This window comes from Meleagris gallopavo, chromosome 1 (genome assembly GCF_905368555.1).
Source record: "Meleagris gallopavo chromosome 1, MGAL_WU_HG_1.1, whole genome shotgun sequence".
NCBI classification, from domain to species: Eukaryota; Metazoa; Chordata; class Aves; order Galliformes; family Phasianidae; genus Meleagris; species Meleagris gallopavo.
This window is the reverse complement of record NC_139404.1, coordinates 171,971,456-171,995,225: the sequence shown is the minus strand read 5'-3', so window position 1 is coordinate 171,995,225 and position 23,770 is coordinate 171,971,456. Positions and strand designations below refer to the sequence as shown.

At 38.6% G+C, this 23,770-nt stretch overlaps 1 protein-coding gene and 1 long non-coding RNA gene across 2 annotated transcripts in view; both read left to right on the top strand.

The window, feature by feature from the left end:
• KL (klotho) overlaps positions 1-23,770 on the top strand; it is a 46,836-nt gene that overhangs the window by 3,800 nt on the left and 19,266 nt on the right. The window lies entirely within an intron of this gene.
• On the top strand, positions 2,495-3,976 carry LOC146545787 (uncharacterized). The gene is made up of 3 exons (XR_014881047.1): positions 2,495-2,596; positions 2,761-2,831; positions 3,549-3,976. It is a non-coding gene; the product is annotated as an uncharacterized LOC146545787 (long non-coding RNA).

Genomic DNA, 23,770 nt, shown 5'->3' with positions numbered 1-23,770 from the left:
CTGCAGAATGTTTGTCTTTTAAAAGGTAAAACATATCCTCACAAACTTTTGGTTCTCAGCAAATGATCAGACTAACTCTTTACATGACTTTTTTTTTCCTTATTTATAATACTTAAACAGCTTTAAATGTCTTCTTTCTGCATTTATTCAAACTGAAGACCCTCAGGAATAGAAAGCTTAATAGCCAGTGAAAGCTGAAGTCTACTAATTTATTTTACAGGACACTAATTAAGAGACTAAATAATTTCCTTTACATTCTTGAAAATTCAACATATATGAATGTGGATTTTGGGCTCTCTCTTTCTGAATGAGTTATTTATTATCTGAATAAATAATCAAATAAGGCTGTGATTCAATTCAGGTTGTTCAGTTCAGGGTTGCTGAAAAGAGGGTGATGAAGTTCGATCTGATTAATGATGTTTAAGTTTGGCTTGAATGGATTTTGTCCTGTTGTCCTGCACTTGTTAAGTATCTTTCATTTTTCCACTACTGCAACATATCAGACTCTGAATGGACAGAATAGGAGGCACTTTTCATAAAGACTAAATAATAATCATTTAAAAACACCCATCTGAAAAAAACGGTTTAAGGATGCATCCATAGTTGTTTGTTCAGGGATGTCAATCATTATTTGTTGAAAATGTCACCCTTTGATAGTATTTCCATTGACACTTGCGTTGCTTTTGACATGCACTTCAAACGTGCTAAGAAACAGAGGAAGCAATACACATTTATTCACAAAATAAATTGGGTGGATCAAGTACAGGTCATAAAGGTTGGCATTCTCTTTGAGTCAACAGCCCGAAAATGTCATGCCAGCAATCTGTCATGTATCTGATGCATCTCTTGTTGATAGAGGTCATTGTATTACTTTCTGTTTTTTGCAAATGCATTTTTTTCATTGCTAGTTCACACCATATTGTCTGAGTTGGACACACTTGGATTTACTCAATACAAACAGCATTTGCAGAAACAGAAGAACACTTTGTTTCCCCCAAGAAGTGAGTGGAACTGCTGCTTGGAAACCAGTCACATAGCAACAGAGTACTGATTTTCCTTCCCTTCCAAAACAAAAGGTAAGTACACTTTAGTTGACCTTCAGTTCTAAACCTAATAAGGTGTCAATAATTGCAGCACAGGAGAATGGTCTTCTCTTGCTGCATGTTGTTTCTTTCAGCATTCAAGCAGCCATCAAACTTTCACTCAGTGCAAGTGGAATGACTTTGGATTTTCCTGAAAGCAACACGGCTCATTGTAGCTGTGAAAGAACATCCAGTTGTGTTTTTTTCTTAGAAAAAAGAAAAAATGATTCGAAGAAATAGTATTTTTTTTCCTGTCCTTATTGTGAAGAGCTAATTCAAAGAACAAAAACCAAATTGGTTCTATTTCCAGTTCAGAATTTCAGTCTTTTTTCCAACTGGGTAGTGTATATATAGTTGTAAATAATTTACTGCAGTAATGATTATGCTAATCACCAAGCATTTGAATTAAGTAGTTTTCAAATGCTAGAGGATGACAAACAACTACAGTCAAACCATGCAGCAAATTCAAATGCAGTTTTCTGTGCAAGTGGCTCGGAATGTTTATTTTGTGTTTGCAAATTATATCAACAGCTAAAAGTTGACGTACCTTCCTGAAGCTTTAGTCATCAAAAGAAAAAAATAAATTGAGTTTCATTTTCAAACATGGTAAATAGGAGTTTGGTCTTTCACTGATGCTGGTGTTATTAAAATTACCTCAATGATAGAGTATATAGCGTTCCCCTTGTCATTTCTACCTGAAAAGATATGCATTTGCTAAAGGAATGTTGTTTTAAAATATTCTACTGTAATAAAAACTGGTTTGTTACTTTGAAGAGTGCCTTGATGTTTAATTATAGAAATATCAAGACTGCTTGGAGAAGGAAAAGTAGAAGTGGACTCCCTCAAGTGTATACATTCTGTAACATAAAAAGCTTTTTTAGAAACTAAAGAAAGTGTTCTTAAAACTCAACAGACAGGACCTAGAAAAGCTGTGAATCTTTGTATTTAATTCTACAGACAACCCCAAATCTGTGTCTTTACATCTCATTTTAAGTGCCGTGTGCCTGAGCATTAATTGTTACAACAACAGTTGCTGGAGATTCCAAGGTGATACTTCTGGTTCCTATCCAAGGTAATTTAGTATGCTTCCTTTTTAAATACCATGCTTTTCATTTAAGATCAAAGTTTTTGCTTAACATATTGGGCAGGGCTCTGCTCTGTGCCAGAAAGATAATGAGTACTGATTAACAACAGCTTAATATAGAAAAGGGCACTTAGATAGGCAAAAAGAAATATCACATCTCGCGGAGTTTTATTGGGTACATGAGTGTAAAGCTGTCCATCCTTTGATATTCTTTTTTATTTCCCATTAATAAGGCCATAGAAATCAATACATTCTTGGTACTTTCTTTTCAGCTTCTTTCCTCAGTTAGAAGAGATCCTGTGTTTCTTATAGGTTTGAGGGATCTGAAGTGAAGTGTATGGGAAGACTCCTGTCACCATCTGTTCCTTTGTATGGCAAACTTCTCCATTTTCCAGTTCATCTCCTATGAAAAGATTTTCCAGTACTGAAGGTAGTTAGTTGATGAACATGCTCCCACAGATACTCTGGGATATTACTGGGACCTGGAAAATAAAGCCTACCCTAATTTTTTTTTTTTTTGCAGAATTAGATGTGTGTTTTGATTTGAGAGAACTGGCCATTTTTTAGTCCCCCACCTTTTTGTTTTGACTGCAGGCAAGAAGCTCCTGTTGCTGTCCCTATGATGGGTCAAGTAAAAGAAGCCTCTATTCAGCAACTGTCAGCAGGTGAAACAGTCCTTTCTGGTTCAAATGACTTCTCCTGTGAGGATAAAGTGCTTTCTGGCATTAGAAACCTGCTTCACTCATCACATGCCCATCTTCTGGAGGGTCAAATTATGACCTTCTTGCTTTGGTAGATACAGCTGAGCAATTACCTTAGCGTCATTCCTCACGTTTATTAACTCTTTTTTTGAGTAACACCATCTCCCTCGTAGTCTACTCTGAGAGACAAAATATTTGTATCCCTCATCTTTTACTATTTCTTCAAGTAGACATGAATACAGACAGTGAATACATCTATATATCCGGTAGTACCATTCCAAGCAGCAGTCATAAGGACAAGAAATGGAGAACAGTGCAGCATGCAGTGATTTGGAGACTCTGCATTGGTGACTAAGGTAGTCGTCACCACTTACAGATGCCCAGTCAGTCCATAAGCAACATCAGATCTTGGTTCTGTCCCCTCCCAGCTCCTTGTGCCTCCCCAGCTCCTTGATGGCAGAGCAGTGTGAGGAGCTGAAAACTCTTTGACTGTGTGTATGCACCGCTCTACAACTAAAACATCAGTGTGTTAGCAACACTGCTCTCATCCTAAATCTAAAACAGGCCGTCATACTAGCCACTGTGAAGAAAATTAGTTCTACCTCAGCCAAAGCGAGGACAATAAGGTTGTAGAAAATATCTCAGAGTGTTTTGAAAATTACTGAAATAAATATTGGACAGGTAACTGAGTAAGAAGGTGGCCCATGGAATATGGCCGTGAATATAAACATGAAAGAAAAGTCTACCTTCTGGAAGAGAAACAGAACTGAATTTCTACACTTGAAAGAAAATCTGCCAGTGGAAGCAGAAGGTGGGTTGTCAAGAAAGAGGAGTAAATGGTTAAGCACAAGATGAAAGATATGCATTGTCTGTAGCCAGGGACTGGATCTTTCAGAAAAGTGGGATGAGTAGGAGACAAATGATTACAAGGATGTAGAAGAATTATATTCACACTAGTGTTCTCTCTAAATACTCCTAAGTATAATAAATATCAAAGAGAGGAAGAAAATGTAGAGTTAAAGAGGTAAATATTCCACACCAATAAAATGAGATTATCTAATGAAGGACATTGGTAGCCCATGGAGAACACTGAGAAGGTGCTGAAGGTCTTCGTGTCTGTAATGGCTTTTCAGTGTTAGTGGTAGAACAGTTTGAGAAATGACACTTCTGATGCATTTCTTGGCAGTGGAGGTGACTTGTAAACCTGTATTGTATATTTATATATTTCTTTGCTTGCAAATTCATAGCAGAATGATACATGACACAATTTAAACTCTGCAAATGTAACTCAGTGGAAGAAAAATTGTAATACGATGTATATCAACAATGAATATAGTTTGTTTAAGATATTGATGATAGCAGCTTCTGGCTTGCTGTAACAGCTTCAATACTATTCTGAGAGCACAAAACACTCATGAAAACCCTGGCCTTCTGTAGTACATTTGTGGTATATTGCCCTGGAGATTTGGCAGAGAAGGTCCTTCTAGACACATACTGGGGTAAGTAGAACAAAGAAGAGTCTCTGAGTTTGGCCAGATTTAAGCATATTTGTGTTGCTTCCTTTGTATATATGTTTAGTCTGGGAAGAAAATAGTGTTCACTGTCATGGAAAACCACAAAAGTTTAAAGTTTAGTTTTGTTTGGATTCTGAACAAAAAAATATTCCAAATTCTCCCAGTTACCAAAATCTTTGTAGATGTTGTTTAAAACAGCTGGTATAGGAACTGAAGGAACAGGACTGTGGATGGGCAGATGGCTCTGCTGCTTCTGCGTGATGGGAAGCACGGGGGCTTGTGCACATCTCAGGATCCAGCCAGCCTGGGATACTGAAAGGCTGGGATTGCTGCAAGGCACCCTGCAACAGGATTTTGAGCAAAAGGGTTAGCCATGCACATTTCCAGTGGGCTGTCACTTCAATCTGCACGTTTTGATACTTGCTCTTTAGGTCATGGTAACAGCTGAGCTTTGAGTTCTGTTTTACTCAGTTTAGTGCACCTCTGAAGACAGCTGAATCATTTAAAATTGGTCAGGAGAGATTATGCTGTGGAAAAGCATTGTTATTTTGTGAGTCCAAAAGTCAACCCAGAAACCCTCTTGTAGGTTAATCAGTTTAGTGCCCTTACTAAAGGCTAGAATATGTATGTCCCGCTGGGATTATGTCTTGCCGTGCAAGTTTACAAGTTATTTGCTTTACAGTTGGGAAGACAGCAGCATCTGTTTGCTTTGATTATACTTCTAGGAAAGACAGCAAATAGTTGGGCGGGAAGAGGGGACAGGCTTGGGGCTGTTGTTCACACGCTCTGATAAGAGCTCACTGGGATTTTCCAGTGCCTTTTCCTCAGTCAGCTTTTTCCTGGTTCTTTTGAATATGCAACAGCTCCACCGGATCAGTTGTTTTCCAGAGCTGAGGGCAAAGTTTACTGAATTTGTTTATTTGACTTTCAGCATTTTAAGAAATAATTTTTGCTGCAGTCATGCGACAAGCGTAGTTATTGATTAATTATTCTGTTTCCTTTACAAAATACATATGGAAATGATAGAATTATGCATCATCTATTTTCTATTAAGAAAGTAGATCAGGAATATGTTGCATTGTCAGACTGGGTGGTTATTCTTTTGTTTTATATTGTGTAAGTAATACAACCTTACTTAAAAGTCTATCCTATAATTCTGACCTCAGGTTTGAAATGAAACTTTAGCTGACTTATGATGGCTTAATTGTAACACACTTACTTCATTCTTACTTTCTGTTCCTGTTGTAGAATAATGTCAACTTGAGAACAAGCTGTGTTTGAACAGCTCAGGTTGGTAATCTAAGTGAAAGGCCACCAGAGCAGAACACCATAACCACTTATATATCCCACGAGGGGGCACAACCCAGCCAGAAAGAGTCTTAACGAAAGCAGACAATGATAGGAAAGGGGATTGCTAGGAAATGGACAATGAATGAAGATCTAGGGAAATCTGACGAGTGCTGAGTTGGAATGTAGGGGGATGGACTTATGAGAAATTACTGCATTTTTGTGTGCATATTTGGCACTAAAAATTAAACTTGATGTGAAATGAGTCCCCCAGAGGTAAGGCATTCTCTGGTTCATTTTTATTTGTAAATCTCATAGGAGCTTTTCTGGGGAAGCTGGCTGGTAGTTTCATGAAATCACACATCATGCTTCACAGCGATGGGACTTCAATCCAAGATCCTGTCTTGGCTTCTGGTGTTCCACTTGCTGTCCTCCCCTTGCCACCAGCACTGGAAGGTGGGGAGCACTGAGCAGCCAGAAAAAGGAAGGAGAGCTGCTGTGTTAAGGCAGAGCTTTTCAAAGGAGCTTAAGGAAAATCATTGAGAAATAAATTTTCCTTTAACGTCTTTTGAGAATCCTGTCACTTCCAAGCGGATAAGTAAATTAACAAGTTGAACAGATGTATTCCTTGAAGAATTTGTGTATTCTTGTACTTGTGTATCACCTCAGCCATGCCAAATGTAGGACTTTGGGAATGCACTGAAAGAACTCTTGAACTCAGTTTTTTAATCCATTTCCCCTTCCAGCCATGAAAATGCCTTTTGTTTTGAATGTGAAGGGACTGTTGGGTACAGCAAGCAGGGCAAGGAATAATGCTGCTGGAATATGGTCCAACGGTAGCTTTGCTTCCTTAAGATATGCTTGGTACAATCAAAAAGTCCTTCTTTTTCTTCCTTATTGTTACCTGTCATTAGTGCCTTATGTCAGGCCAGCTTGCCTTCCTTCAGATTGCTGATACCTCCTGTTTTCAGAAAGTAGTGTAATTCAATTAGAGCAAGTCAGAAGGATCTAAAACCTGTGCAAATGGAATTTGCTGATTCATTCGAGTTAAAGTATCTGAGAGAGATATGTCATTCCCCAAAGAAGCTGAGAACTAGGGGAAATAAAAGGTCGTCATTTTATTTTTACTTTCATGGAAATTCTTGTTTTCCAATTTTGATGTGTTATTGAAAGCTTTTCTTTTAATACAGTGAGTCAATCAGTCATTTCATCCACTGATTTCTGTATTCCCTCACTGGATGAGTGCCTACGGCTTCAAATTGGGTCAGTTTACCCTTGTGAAATTGCTATATAATCTACTGCAGTATGACTGACTTCTTGAAGCTGCAATCTGATGGCTTTTATTCTTTGATGAAAAAAAAACACCAAACACAACCAACGAAACCCACAAATACACCAAAAAAAAAAAAAAAAGAGCACCAATCCCTGAATTTCCCAAATTTCACTGGCACCAACAGCAAATCAAGGCACTACAGCCCTGTCTCAGAACTGTCAGGGCAAAATTCTTGCACTGTAGCTGCTTCCTCATGTCTTATATTCATAGATGAGCTCCTTGTGCCACTTTTGTGTGAAACAGTAATTACTCAGTTATTTGTCCCACTCCCTCACCCTATTTCTGGCAAATAGGAAAGCAATACTTGGAGATGGTTGCTTAAAAGGGGGGAGAATTCCAATAAAAGCAGCAGGAAATTGGCACAGTCATTCTCAGAGTCTGGATATTAGAACTGGCAAACTGTAGCACAGAGCAGCTCAGAAATTGTATTTTTCCATAGCACAGATTAGAGTAATGATATGGACACCGTCTCAAAATTGGTTGCTGGTAAAATGGTAATAGGAGCAGCACTGTAAAGGTACCGTCTTGTGGGATCTGATTTTGGGTGTTCTGGCCTGGCAGTCAGGAAAGAATTTCCCCCAAGATATATTGTCAAGGAACAGTGATAGTTCTTATGGCACCTCATTCTTCCCCTCTCTCAGCAACATGGAAGGTTCACAGGTTCAATCAGGAATTTTCTCTAAATAATTTCTGTTGCAAGGCCTTAGGAGTTTGATGACATCTTTGTTCTCTCCAGTTTTATTCCTATGGCCCCTTGTGACATTTGGAGAACCTGGGTGGTTTTTCTTGCATTGTAAAGCTTCAGGATTTGTTCTGTGGCTCACAATCCAATGAACATGGGAAAGAAGTGAACATGGGAACAGATAATACTACTGAGTAGTATCTGGGTTTGGAAGCTTGCTGTAATACTGCAGACAACTAAACTTGGTGATCCAATTTTTTGCTAATAGACTGTTCATTTTGAGGGAGTACTTCTGGGGGAATAATTTTAGTATTATTAGTATTAGTATTAAATCAGTATGCAAGTGTGAACTACAAAGTTAAAGAGGAACTGGAAAGGGTCAAACACAGATTGTATCATAGAACCATAGAATAGTTGTTTGGGTTGGAAGGGACCTTTAAGATCATCTAGTTCCAACCCTCCCGCAGGGTTGGACACCTTCCTCTAGACCAGGTTGCTCAAAGCCCCATCCAGCCTGTTCATCACGTTCCCAGTGTGCGAAAGGACTTGGGGAGTTCGGATAAAGACTTGTGAAGCATTCGCATTTCATATTCATAGGGGATCGAGACCCTTAGACCATGCAGAAATGCCTGAGATGTTTCGGCATATGGCAGAAAAGGTCATACTGGGAGGTATGCAGGGAAAAGCAAGTCAATTCGTATGTCAAATCTATAGAGAAATTCACCAAAATTAACTATTAGAGAACATGACTTCCTGTGACACTAATATTGACGATGGACATAAGACAGAAACAGTAGCAATGACAGCTGCCCAAAAAGCTGCCAGGCAGACTCATTTTTTCTTGTTACATCACAGATTGTGTAATAAAACAATTTCAGACATCTGACTGGCTGCTACAATCTTACGGGAGTATCGGAGAAAAAACTCATAGGCCAAGATATATTGCAGGAGACAGTCTTCCTCATTTGGAATGAGACTTTTCTGCAGTATTTCTATTTTATGGTTACAAGGGTTTTAGTGGTTTTCCTGTACTCAGTACAATAAAACACAACGTATCTTGTTTTATCATGAATAGCAAAGCATTTTTATTTGGCTCATTTTGCAGGAGGGTTTTATACTAGGTGTTGGAATCTGTCCTGATATGGTACTGACACTACCTGACTACCTCTAATAATAATATGCAAAAGAAATTGGTTTTTGAAAGACATCAAAACTGAGCTCCGTCATTTTGCCAAATTCAGTAAGTTGGGCATAGCATAGTTACTAAATATCAATTTTCTTTTTTTTTCTGGTATTTTTCCACATATTGGATTCTCCCACTCATAGTAAAATTGTCTGCTTATCCTTATTACTTTATCCTACCTGACATATATAATTCCTCTTCTCAAACCTATTCCCCATGACAGCTTAATTATCCTCATCATTGGTTATTTTTGTGTCTCCTTGTTCCCAGCACAGAGGATTATCTTCCCTTCAGTATTTCCTTACTGTTTTTCCTCTCAGGAAGTAGCCAGAGTCCCATCCTTATTTTGCAAGATTGCAGATCTTTTGGGTATTGCTCAGTATAATCTGCTCTTCCTTAGATGCTTACTGTTCTTGGACTGAACACCTACTCATCTATAGTTAAAGAAAGAAGGATGATCTTGTATTGAAGACACACAGTTTAATTGAGAGCTTGGATTTCTGAATCTGCTAAGAACAGCTTGAAAGGAAAACAGGCAGTATTTTTAAAGATTAATTACTGTATGCTAGGAGATATGATACCACCATGAAGGCCTGAGAAAGAAAAAAAAAAAAGAAACGTTGAACTAAGGAGATCTAGATCTCATGTTCTGAGAGGCTTTTCTGACGTTCCACTATTTTTGTGGCAGTGGCCATTTAAAAGTACACATGTGAAGAACAACTTTGATTTCAAGCAAAGGAGTTGTGTCAGATTTTAAATGCCATATCCTGTTCAGGTGTCTGGTCTCCCCATCTGGTCTCCCTGTTTTCTCCCCATGTCTGCCTTCGGCTTTTCTGCAGCCAAAGATCTGTACATGACTTCTGTGTTTCCTGTTGCCATAAATCACTGAATGATGGCCTTTATGTGACATACTGGGAGGAGGAGGATAGGACAGATTAATATGGCACTTTGCAGTTTAAATAAGATACATGTTTAAAGTAGACTAGCTTACAAAGTTATGCAATTTTTGTCAGTAGATAACAAGAAGAAGACTTTATAGCTAAAGTCCATGAGAGGTTTCAGTTGTGGACTGGGAAGGAACTGAAAACAACTCAAAATTTGTGTTTGCTTAGAGACAGGTGAGGGACTCATATCGTATGTATGTTCACAGGAACAATCAATAAATGGAGAAGATAATAATTCAAAACTAAAATAAGATGGAGCTCATTGGTGAAAGAGGCGACTCGGACCAAAAATCAGGCAAAGTTAAAAACCAGGATTAGTAACGAATACAGATAACAACTTAAAATGATTATTCATTTGAAAAAAAAAAAAGATGAAAGAAAAATTATATCTCATCTTTTAAAGTTTAAACTGATCCTACTTAGAAATCAGTACAATGCTTGAAGGTGGAATATCCCACATTTATCTGGGATGCTTTCACATTTTTCTGTGGGTTACCTTATTCTGGATCCTCTTCAACAGATTGAGATGGGTTGGACAGCCTTACCCACTGCAGTGATTCTCTTCTACAGGTATGAAAAAAACCACTACTTTCTTGGCCCCTAATTTATATCTCCGGTAAGATTAATTACCAACCTTGCTACTGAATCATTCACTATTGTTTTTTGCTGTGATCATGTATAGATTAGGGTAACACCAGCCCAAACCCTCAGTTTTGTGTCTCAAAATGTTTAAAGACCAAACTATGTAGAGTAGAAGACATCAGGCAGAGAGTGCCATTCTGGAATGTGCCCAATGAAACCACTGCAGTTCTGCACTGCTGGAATGACACTGCCAATATAAATGCAAAAAAAAAAAAAAAAAAAAAAGTGGATTATTGGAACTGTAGTGTGATGTGGTGATTTGGACATGAGGACATGGTTAAATGCCTTTTCTAGCTGAAAAAAAAAAGCTGGCTTCTTTTTGCTGACTGTGAAGTAAATGGGCTAAGTGAAGAACAGTCTGTGAGATGTTCTAGCAGTGTTTTTTTATCAGCTTATCTCCTCCAGACAGAGGATGCAGGAGGGCAGGCAGGGAAGAACAGTGTGCCTAGTAAAGGGTGGACACAGTCAGTGCAGAAATGATGTTTTACTTGTCAGTTGGCTGCCAGCTCTTGATGAGCATTATGGTACTAATAGGAGAGATGGATGGAGATAAGAGCTGGCAGTGTCCCCGCATTTGCTTTTGTGTATAGCATAAAGGTAATTTGTTGGCACTGGCTACAGCTGAGATAATCTTCAACCTGCAAAGTTTGTCAGTTGCAAATTATACTTATCCAATATCTGAAAACATAATGTTAAACTACCTGAGGTTCACATCCACCCTGAATTACAGCTGTCAGCAGAAAGGTGTTTTGCTGGCTTAAGAGAGGCCATAGCATGGAAAACAGATCCTGCCCCACAATTTACCAGCATTACCATGCCGTCTTCCAGGCAGCGTTTCCATCAGCTCTGAGACATAGTTTGGCATCTGCTTGGCTTTTCAAGACTTGGCCTTTCTATAGCCATTATAAAATGTGGTTTAGTGTGAAGATATTTCCCTTTATGTGGCTTGACAGCATTCCCAGAGGGAAGAGCAGCTTGGACTTGTTCTCCAGCTCTGAGTCAGCTGTCCACTGGGCTGACTGGGGGTGTAGCTTCATGTCCTTTGGCTCTGCACCGCAGTTAGAAAATGAAGACACTGACTAACCTGTCTTTGGCTGCTTGCAAAACTTTGACATAGAGGTGGATCCTTTCAAGTGGTGAATCAAGAACCTGAGAGTAATACAATGGTGCTGTGTCAGAGCTGGCGATAGCCAGGCAGGCAGCTCTCTCTTGAAGGCTTGGAATTGATGCAGGGGAGAGTAATCCTGAGCTAATAACTTGAGATAATTTTAGAGCTAACTTTAGACATATGCAGCAGACATCTAAGGGTCTTTTTACAGGCAGTGGAGAGAAGTGAGCATGTTGAATCTCATCCTAAGACAAAAAAAAATAAAAAATAAAAAATAAAAAATAAAAAATAAAAAATAAAAATCCCAACTCTGTCTATGGAGTATAAACAATCCATAGTGAGGAATTCAAATCCAGTTTTTCTAGACAGACTATCACACTTGGGTTAATAGAGGCGAGGAGAGTTGGGATGAAATAGAATCATAGAATAATTGAATCACAGAATCATAGAATCACTCAGGTTGGAAAAGACCTTAAAGATCATCGAGTCCAACCACAGCCTAACTCTAACAACCCTCCGCTAAGTCATGTCCCTGAGCACCACATCCAAACAGTTTTTAAACACATCCAGGGATGGTGACTCAACCACTTCCCTGGGGAGGCTATTGCAGTGCTTAAAGGGCTTCCAGGGATAGATGACAAACGAGGAGAGTTCAAAAATTGGCTTGAAGTACTTTGTGCTCTGCTATGTGATCATATGCTGGTTTTGCCTGGGCCTTACAGGTTTAAGGCATATCCTACCTTCTGCAGATCTTTGGGGAAATCTTGTATCTCCTTCTCCCCCCTGTTTTTCCTGAGAACCCAGCTGACACAGGGAAGCATTTGATGGACATCAATACAGTTTGCTCCAGGCAGTGTCTCCTTAGTCTCGTAGAGTGGAGCAAACAAATGGCCATGGTATTCCTTGCAACATCTCATGGACACTGAATAGCCTTATCCTGTGGAAAGATAAGGCATAAGGAAGAGTAGGACAGGGTAAGATATACGGCCATCAAGTAGCGAGGAAATAAACAAATATACTTCCAAAACCAATTAATGTTTTTTGTCTGATCTGTCAAGGAGTATGTTGAGCTCTGAGACTCTTAGACAGGAAAGATAATAAGAATGAGAGTTAGGTATAGATAACTATAGGTGCAATGGACCCAAAACACTGCAAACTTACGGTATCAGAATCAAGCTGATAGCTCTCTGTGATAATTGGTTATCTAAAGAAAGAAAAAAAGATAAACCTAATCTCTATCTCAGTAAAGCAGTTGAAATATCTCTATCAGATGATGTTTCCAGCAGAGATGAGGAATTATCTTACTGGAACATGGCTTATTTACCTGAACAAGAACAATGGGAGAGGATATACTTGCTTTCTATTAATAGATCAACAACAGAAACAAGAAAGAAAAATAACTGTCTAAGGCAAAGGATAGTTCTGGTATAAGAACAAAAGTGTTTAGACTGAACATGAATAAACTTAACTCGAAAACTGTAAAATAATTGGTAACCATTTGTGAAGTGTGACTCTGCAGTAGTCCTCCAGGGGGAATACAATGAACAAAATGCCTAGCCAATGTCAGAGTCAATCTGCATCAAGTTATGAGTGGGTTTGTATCATATATATGCCCATGGCAGCAGAGTGGTGCCCTTGAGGTTCTTCTTAAATTTATAATCCTGTTTTTCTAATCCCTGTCAGGTAGTAGACATGGGATCAAAAGGTGGTAATGACTTTCCAGTGAAGTATTTTTTATAGTGAAAATTCTCTGAAGTCAGAATCCCTTCACAATAATACCACTCATCGCGTTCTTCTGCAATATTACATGATTTAACAAAGCCTTTCCAGTGCCTTGCTCAGAATTTTTTATACTTTTATGTGAAATCTTTTGTTGGGTCCACAGTGAAAATGCAGCAACTGATTAACCACCATCCTGCAGAATCCTAGAGAGACTCAGATTTTGCAGAACTAACTCCTGCTCTGCAGTAAATAACACTTGTATTTCAAAATTAGGACTTTGCTTTCTCTTTCATTTTTCTTTTTTGCAGCCAAGTCATCCCCATAGGAGGGATTATGGAGACAGCACTCAGGGTAGCAATAAACTTCTCTTACTTTACATATATATTAAGTGTATTTAATTAAAGTGTGCTAAACAATATCCTATAAATTGGAAAGAACCAATTAAAAACTGGTATAACTATCTCACTTTACTTTGGATGTTACACTGCATGCATATACATCTGAGTTAGTTACCTTATGCTCACTTTATGCTCTGGGAAGACTTTTAGGGCACGATACTTCTGACCAATTTTAGCCACGTATATTAAGGTAGGGTAAATTGGAACTTGACATTTTCTGATTCTCTCCATGAAGAGTAAAAGAAACTTGGAGCAAACAGTTCACTCTTTTTTCACTCTTCTGTAACAGCATACATTTATGTGTAAAAAACTTTCAGTGAAAATCAAAATTCAGTTAATGCAGGGAACGAGAATTTCTTCTATTTCCTTCTTTCCTTTCTTCCTCCCTTCCTGCCTTCCTCCCTTCATCTCTGCAAAATGCCTGGCGTTTCAAGCCCTGCAGCCCCAGATTCAGAAGAGCTTTCCATTGATGTTTGGGCAACTGGTTAACATGATTGAACCAAAGTTTATGTAAGCTGTGCAATTGGTGAGTTTTTGAATATCTAAAGCATCATACTGATGCAGTGTATCTTCTCCTAATTTTTTTTTTTTTTCCCAATACCCTCTGTATGATATTCTCATTAGAGATTGTGTTGGCATGACTGTAGCTAAAGAAAATCTTTCTCTCTAGGAAAAAAAATGCTATACAACTCTATCACTACCTTATACACCACACAAGGTTATTCACAATGAAAGATTGTTTTCCTGTTGGATTTTGATGAGAAATATGAAAGACTTCTTGCTTTTATAGAGTTAAGCTGTTTAAGTATGCTTCTGCACGGGATCGTGTGTGCACCATCAATCTCCTAATTGTCTCCATTTGCTGCAATATAGTTCATAGCCTGAAGTGCTAGAGGATTGGTTTTGGATGGAGGTAATCTGCAAACTGCACTCTAGGAGCACACCTCATGTACTCCAGCTGCTAATCAGCTTCTGGCCCATGGAGTTTTGTAGATAGTGAGTGCTCCAATTAATTGGCTCTATGTTCTGTTGCTAAAGGAGATGTGGGCACTATCGCTGGAAATTAACCAGCTACATATTATAATTTTATTAGGCACAGAGATACACTTAATCTCCTTTTCTATCTAACAAGCCCAGAGTATATGTAAGACATCTGGCTGCTTGCATGAGCTTGTACTGCTGAAAAAAAAGCAGACAGGATTTAAAAACAGTTCAGTCATTGGGTTTCTTGCTGTTCCTACCTTCCACTATTCAAGCCTGACATGTCTGCTCTCTAGAAGAGAGACTGCTAGTTTGCAGTTTGCTCCCTATGTAGCTCTGAGAATGCTTTGATGGATGTCTTCATGGACATCTACTGAGAGGTTTTGCTATACCCATATGGCTCTTAAGTCAATGACTTAGAAGTGAGGTGTCTCTCTGGCTTGCTTTCTCTAAGGACTGAACGACAACTCTCTTTTACTGTGATTTCTGCCTTGAATTGCTAAGGCTGGGATTGCAGTACATTGATGTTTTGACCCTCTCCCTATTCTATATTGCATCATATAAAAATATAGGATATATTTAAAAAAAGGAAACAACTTTAGCTTGTATTTTTATCTCACCTTTCCCAACATTTAGCTTCCTAACCATTTTGTTAAAACATTTATTCAGTATTATATCAGCCAAACTAGTTAGATTCCTTGTATACAAGCTGGTGAAACCTGGCTTAATTTCCACAGATGATCAACAAATTGAGCATTATGTTTATAAAGTAAGAGTTACATAATCTATTTTAAATGTTTCTTGTTTGTCACAGTTTTGTTCTGTAAGATTCCGCCTAAGAGCTTAAATGATGCTTTTTATTATGGTTACAGACTGGAAGAATTCAGCAAGAAAACTTACATTTGTACACTTTTGAGTTAATACTCATCTCTGTAGCAGAGCAATTTTATAAATGCCATTAAACATGCATTTAGAAACAGACATAAAGACTTATTCATATCTGAGAAGTGTATTTTCATGATCTCAGCAAGCATTGGATGAGGTTCTAAATGCAATTCCCAAATCAGGGGAAATATAAATTGGATCCAGTTTAATCTACGATTGCAGTACAGCTGGGAGCTTGTGGAAAAACCTGAGTAAATACACATAAATTATCCTTGCCTCTGAAGAAATTGAAAAAATCAAACTCCTTCTGCCCTTCCCCCTCTGCAATTGCATGTTCCATTTTGTTCTCCTGTCTCTTACTGATGTCATAGCTCTGTTGTTTGAGTCTTTAAAAATGCCCAATACCCAAGCATTCCTCTTGCCCCACCTGAATCTTTTCCCTGTCTTTCGTTGTGCTGAAATTTTTCTCTCCTCTTCTGGGATCTGATTTGAACAGCTGCACTTAATCTGCTGAATGGCTGCTGAGGAGTGCATTGATTCCACTAAATAATGTTGCCTGCCCAAGATCTGCCTCCCCCAGTGACTGGGGACGCTGACGAGGTGTACCTTTGCCGAGTAAGCAGATTTAATTCTTTCACTTTCCCAGATCTTCCTGTCATAGCCAAACATCATGGATCCCCTAACATGAGGAAGAATTACAGCTAGTAATAGCCAGTGTATTAATTCAAGCTTTTCAGTCAGACTTGTGTTGCATAGTGTTGTAAAGATAGGCAGACAACTGAGACATCGAGCCCTGTCCTTGATTCTTTCTTCCAAGGGCACAGCTATTCCCCAGTTTGCTCATTTTTTCTTCTATTTTGCACAAATCATGAAGTATAAAAGACACAGGTAGGATTACAGCTACATGATGTAGAGCTAAGTTCAAAATTCGTGCAGCTGAAGGGGACCACACAAGAGGGATTCCCATTAAGAATGACACTCAGCCTTCTCTGCTGCAGTTGTTATTTCAATTTGTTTGGTTTTGCAGTGTGCTGTAATCACTGCTTTTTTTGGCTGGTTTCTACAACCAACTGGACTTCAGATGCTACAGAATGCTTTACTATCTGCAATAACCATGCAAAATCTATTCCAAAAGTTACTGGATTAAAGTTAATGTGGTATACAATTTCAGTGATTTTTATAGCTTAAGCAAAGATAGTGGATAATTGAAATCACACCATTCAGTCAGCTCTGAATGCACGCAAAACAGAACAAAACAGAACAATGAGATAATTTATAGTGATGGCTATATTGGGTATGCATACAGACATGGCTGCATCTCACATGAACAGTTGCAAACTGATTAGAAAAAGAAGGAAGAATTCTGTGTTCACATCTGGTCAAATTATGATCCAAACAGTAGTCTGAAGATTGAAAATTGGTACCATCCCATATACAGTGCTTATCCTGGTGACCTGCTTTGAGCATTCATCTAGAAGACCGAATGGAACTTTCTTCTTCGGTAGCCCATTGTTAGTGATGCAAAACTCTGATCTCAGAATGATTACATTTAATTGCCATGGTTATAGCAAAGTAAATCAGGTTATGATCTCATCAGTGATTGAGCTAGATTTGGACATGAACAACTGCAGAGTGTGGTCTGCTACAGTTTGTAATATATTGGTTGTACATCCGTTGCCTGAATTTATAATTCCTGTAACACTGTATAGGACCAAACGCCTCTCTGTGGCTACACTGGAGACTTCTTCTGATTCCTTCTTTACTATCACTGCCTAGTGGCTGTTGTTTCTCAAGAGGAATGAGCAATGAGAAAAGCTACCCACCAGTACATTCATTCAGGGCTCCAGAAATACCTTCTGATGCCATTTGTTGGCTAGAAAACCCTGGTTGTCATTACTTAGTGATGATGTCTCCAGATACAGCAGTTACTGTTTTGTTGTGAGATTAAGTACCTACCAATTAATATTGGCAACCATGGAGCTGTTATCTTTGGGTGCTAAAGACAGAGGGGATCTAACCTATGTAGTAGAAACATTTACTATAATACACATTCAATAATTCTGTATCCATTATTTAACATCTTCTCCCAGAGGGAACTATCTTCTGTTGTTCTAGCCCCCTCAAAGTGACTTTTCCTGTGAACAAATTGGATGCGATCCCCATGGTATGCTGTAGGGACCACCTACTGTTGCAGATCATTGTTCTCCTGAGTCCACAACACTGATATTCTTAAACAGGCTGAGTTTGCTAATTACACCTTTCACCCACTCTACAGTTTCTTGATCTTTCCATTATGTTAGCACTAAGTCTCCCAGGAACATTGCATGCTTCTTTTCATACAGAATGAACTGAATGCCTTTCCTTATGGAGGGGTGATGGCATGCACATAAAGTGGCCCTGCTGGAACAGCATTCCATTGTGGCTACTAGTACTGGCCTTCTTTGTGTGCTGAAGAGGTCAAATTTTGTTCCAATCTCCACTCCCATCACTGCAAGGTTTTAATGACTTGGTTAAAGTTTTAGTGGATGTAGTGGATATAAAATCATAGAGCAAAATAAACAAACCAGAACAGAACTGAGCTCATACAGACTTGTAGAGAAAGGGGTTTCATATTTGCTCACTGTTGGTAAGGTGATTGGTGTACTCCTTAATATTTCACTCTTGCCTTGTGCCACTTGGTCTATTTATCAGTTTCCTTAAAACTGTTCTTCCAGGGTTATGGCTTGTGCTTGTTAACTCTTTCAGCTCTGGCCAAGAGTAATTTCTGTTGCTTTTATGATAGGCCACATCAGAGCCTTAGAAATGCTCAGTGTTCATGAAATTTTTCCTTGCTCCAGTAAGCTTCTCTCTGTGATTTGAGATATTTTTATGGCCTGTGTGGCTGATGGTCAGGATCCATAAATACTTTGGCATGGGTCCTCCTGAAATATAATTTCTTTTGGGACAATTGTTGGGTAAAAGCCTATCTACCCATTCATCTCCAAGTGGCTAAAGAACATCTGGGGCTTTTAGGACAGTACATGATTGTACCTCAAGAATGATTTCTGCCTGCCCTTCTGTCAGCCTTTCCCAGCTCTACAAACATTGCTTTTCCAAATCAGAATAAGTTGATGCTCATTTATAAAATTGGTTTCTTGCTGTCTTTCTCCTGGAAAATTCTTAGCATTAATTTGCACACAAAACGTTCCGGTACATCTCCAGGGGTAGTTCCATACTTCAGCAGGACCAGATTATTTTGAATCCACTGCTGTGCCAGGTTAAGATTTTAGGTTAATCATTCACACTAGAGCACAGTTCTTCTACCCAGGATGCTTTTAATCTGGGGATATGAGTAGTGAGTAATCTGAGTTCTTTAGGGTAATGAGTAATCCAGGCTCTTTATTCTATCATTTACACCCAAAATTATAGATTGCCTTTAACATCTTTCTCATCTGTGTTGTGATATACGTAGTTAGATTAATCTCAGCAAGCAGGAATACCTCTTTGTGACTTTCTTGTTTGTCCAGGACATGTAATGATAATGGGCTTTAGTCCTCTGTTTACTTCTATCTCGTTAATGTGGTTTTTCTTCCTAACACACAATTTTAATTATAGGGAATTAGCCTTTTTTCTTTGTTTAGATTTAGCCAACTTCTCTGAGACTTTTCAAAGCATTCTTTTCATGTACTTCTACAGCTTTTCCCTAGATCAGATTGCTGTCTGGATACACACTGAACCATCAGAAATGCAGTCTCCCTGTTAAACGATTGGGATAACAAACATAGACTAGCAATGTGTAGAACAAGCATTTCCAAGTGGTGTGTTGAAGAGACGAATATGCACAGATGGGTGCATTTCTCCCCATTATCTATGGAAAATGTTTATCTCTTGTATAGTCATTCAGATCTTTTCAGTCTACATGTAACCAAAAAATAGTTGCCTCTTCTCAACTGATGGATATGTTAGTGTGGTTGCCCTCCTCACTGTGTGACTTGCAGAGCAATCCCTTTATATATCTTATCTTTTGGGTGAGTTCTGGAGTTTTTTGAGTCATTTTCTGTAGTCTGAGGTCTGAGAGATTCCAGGAGGAGATGCTCTACTTTTTTCTCAACTATTTTGTTTCCTTTGCTATGCACTTCGTATAAAACTGGATGAGATCAGAGGTTTGATCAGGAATTGATGTCTTCTCCTCACCAGTACTATTACAAGTTTTCTCTTTTTCAGTTGGCTTTTAGCATCTGTTTAATCTCAGTGCTGTGACTCAGCATTATTTTGTCACTGTTAAATATTTTATATTTATATTCCATAAATATCATAGGTCACTTTTATCTGAGTTTTATATGTCTAACTTCTGTGCTCACTGGTGTTTCTAGCATGCTTTGTCTTCAACCAGTCTATGACTTAAAATCCTTTAATGTTCCTGTTACTTTTTGGGTAATAATATATTCAGTTGCCACAACCTTTACCATTTTTCCTGGTAAAGATTCTTCCAAACTCCTGATGCTTTTTTTCATCCTTTTTCTAGTGCATATATTTCCAATGATTATCAACTCTTGCAAAATGGTATTATTATCTTGGTTTTCAATGTTGACAGCAACAGAGAATCACAGAATTGTTTGAGCTGGAAGGGACCCTTAAAGGTCCAAGTCCCCTGCAATGAACAGGGACACCTAAATCTCCATCAGGTGCTCAGAGCCCCATCCAGCCTGATCATGAGTGTCTCCAGGGGTGGGGCATCCACCTCTCTGGGCAACCTGTGCCAGTGCCTCACCACACTGACTGTAAAAAACCTTCTTCCTTATATCCAATCTTAATCTCTCTTCTTTTAGTTCAAAACCATTTATCCTTATCTCGTCACAACACACCCTGCTGAAGGGTCTGTCCCCTTCTTTCTTACAGCCCCCCTTTAGATACTGAAAGGCCACTCTCAGGTCTCCCCAAGCTGTCTTCTCCAGGCAGAGCCCCAGTTCTCTCAGCCTGTCCTTGTAGGGGAGTTGTCCCATCCCTTGGATGCACAGTTTTATGCAGTTGCTTTTCTGGATTACAGATAAATTCCATGTCTTTTCCCTCACATCTTTATTAGGCGGTATTTTTTTGTGTGCTTGAACATGGCATTGAAGGCCAGTCACACTTCTGGAGCTTTTATATGTGTGTATAGCTTCAGTGCTTCCAAACCAGTTTTGATAGCAGTGATTATTTCTCGGTCTTCCACTAAATACTGCCTGAATATTGTGTCCCAGATTCCAATCAGAATCAAGTCTTTTGTCAGGGACTAATTTAGGCTCCGTTCAGTACAGCAAGATTGTCTTTCAGCTTTAAATCACTCAGACTGCTCTGTACTTTTATCTTCTTTTTGTACCCTGCTTAAGAGTCTCTCATATCTTTAATATGCGCATGGGTCATAACATTCCTTGAACTATTTTTGTGCAGTTCCGTAATTAATCTTTTCTGTCAGAGGTAACGGAAAATGATTAAACGCATCAAGTGTCTCAGAAGCATTTGTTGTCAGAAATAAAGCTATTTTTATCTTGTCTCCCATTGCTTCTCGAAGTCAGATGCTGCCTAATTCTTTTCCAGATGACCTTTATATTTTCAGAGCGTCCCATGAGACCCATAGCTGCTTTCCCAGCCTGCTTCTCTTCTGATGCTTTGGTTTACTCAGACAGAGTGTGGGCTCCCCCGTGGTGGCAACCCACCTGTGGAGTGAGCGGATGGAAGTGCACACTTCTCACTCTCATCTGGCAGTTAAGAATGGCATGGGTGAACCTGTGGCCTAGAATCTTCCGCCTTTGCCATTTGCCTGAATTGCTCAGATGCAGGTGATGACAAAAATGAAGTGAGATGGATTTTCCCCTAGTGGTGTATGGTTGTGTTTGCTCAGCTTCTGACGGCAATAGTGGGATTTGCAAGGCAGGTGTGCATCATCCTGCTAATGTTCCCCAGGGTTTCTTGGCCTTGCGAGGCAGGATGAGGTTCAGAGAGCTTTGTGCCTTTAGACAAATATTTAATGCCATTTTTGGTGCTTTTTCTTAGAGATGAGAGTCATACCAAGCAGAGGTGTTGTTCTGGAGTTAATGCTCTCTAGAAGTTAAGGTCCCTGGTTTAATTTTCTTCTTCTACAAATGCCATAATATCTCTGTTTGCTCTTAAAATAGGAGTGGTATTGCTTCCTGCCTTCTGTATGGCATAAATTCACTCATGTTTGTGAGGCATGAATGTGACCCACATAGCTAAACAAAACCCATGATTAAATTGCACTAAGAAAGGAAGTGCAACAAAATAATGTAGTTCAGGTATATTATAACTCTAAAAGCTAACGTTGCAGCAAACTGCACGTTAAATATTTACTCTGGTCCCACATTGTTGAAATTGGTCAAAAATACCAGATTAGTTGAATTAATTATTTGTGACTAATGGACTTTATCAGGAAACTAGAAAAATAGATATTTCTGAAAAAAAAATATAGAGAAAAAAGGAAGTAATTACATGACTAGCATGTTATGTACAACAATGTGAAGGTTCTATACATTGGCTTTAGAATATAGGAAAATTCTCAAGCAGTTTCTAAATTTCTGTATCTGTTACTCAGTGTTAAGAATATCATTTTTTTGTGAAAGACAGTGTTTGTCAAAACACTTCTGGATAAAACCTACTTCACTTTGGATCTAAGAGTGAAACATTACATGAAATGTGACATTCTTTTTTTTGCATCTTTTGATTGAAATACGTGTTTTTGATGAAATGGGGAATAAAAAGTAATTGCATCTTTCCTCTTCTTGGTACAAAGTATATTTGGGCTAATAATACCATAGAGTTTCCCATACCATTCCAGTAATTTTACTCATTTCAGAAGAGCTTTTGATATAGGACTGAGTAATGACATTTTTGTTGGAGTTACATCAGTCTGCCTCCTAGTAATCAAAAATCCTTTGCACATCTTTTCCAATTAACTCTTCTCTTTGTATTACAAAATGAGTTTTAGTAACACTTCCCTGTTCAACTTCATTAACATGCAAATAGAGAGTTAAAACAGACAGTTCATCTGAGCATGGAGAGCAGGTAATTTGTGCAGTTTATTTGTGAAATGAATGGTATTATTATTGGTTGAGAAGACGCAACTGGAAATTGAGGCAACTTGTTCTAGAGGAATGAGCACAAATTACTGAATCATGATGTTCCCAATTACAATTCTTGATTTGCTGTTGTGAAGGTTATGCATCATGATAGACATAAGCACTGAGAACTTGTAGAATGTTACATGCCAGTGCCAGACCTAGGAAGTTCTTAATGATCTTGAGCACGAATTTAGAGTAGTCAGACAAACAAATGTCTGTATGTTACTAAACTGACTTTGCCTAATGATTCTTGAACTGTGTAGCTCTGCATTGCAGTAGAGTAGGATATGACAACAACATATTATTATGAAGACTGTTTGTCCATGTTGAATTATTTCTGCTACTAATGCAAGAATTTGGACTTTGTAGACTGGCCCATGCTATGGCACTGCAAAGGGCTTTTCAGCCTTGGAAATGTGTTTGATATTTCATCTAGGTTGAACTTGATCATTATTGGGCTGATAAATACCAGAATTTCACAGGTTGATTGTAGGCTGAGCATTATTGAATAGGTATATTATGTGGGAAAATTATGGGAAAAAATATATTGACTTAAAAACAGGATTATGCCAGAGCTTGAAATATGAATTAAGTACAATGATGTGGATGGGCTTAGACAAGGACAAGCTATATCTTGAGAGTTTTTTTCCATTTTTGTGGTATTAGAAAACTTTCATTTTAGTGCTGTAAGAATTTTAAGGGTAAAGCAAGTGTTTAAAAGCTTAGCTGAGATTATGTTCCTAAAAAGTGCACCATAGTGAGCACAGAGTAACTGGCAGCTTTCCCAGTACCAGCTTAATTCAAGTCTAAGAGTGTAGGGGAGTATCCTCAAAAAAAAGGTGTCAGTCAAGTGTTTAGTATCTAGCAATATGTGCTACTGTCTGAAAGCAAGAGATAATGATAAGACTACCCAAATTCAGCAACTAGGACACAAGCTGTAACAGTTAGTTCTGCTCAAAACATGGGTGACTGCACAGCTCTTGTAACTAGCCTTTTTTGGTAAGGTTTTCCAGTCAAACCAAGTGATCTGTCAGCACCATACACCTGTTTGAGCTAACAAGGAACAAGAGTCATCAGCAGCTTGCAAGGAGTCAATATGTTATGTGTCATGAAAAGTACTGAAGTGTGGT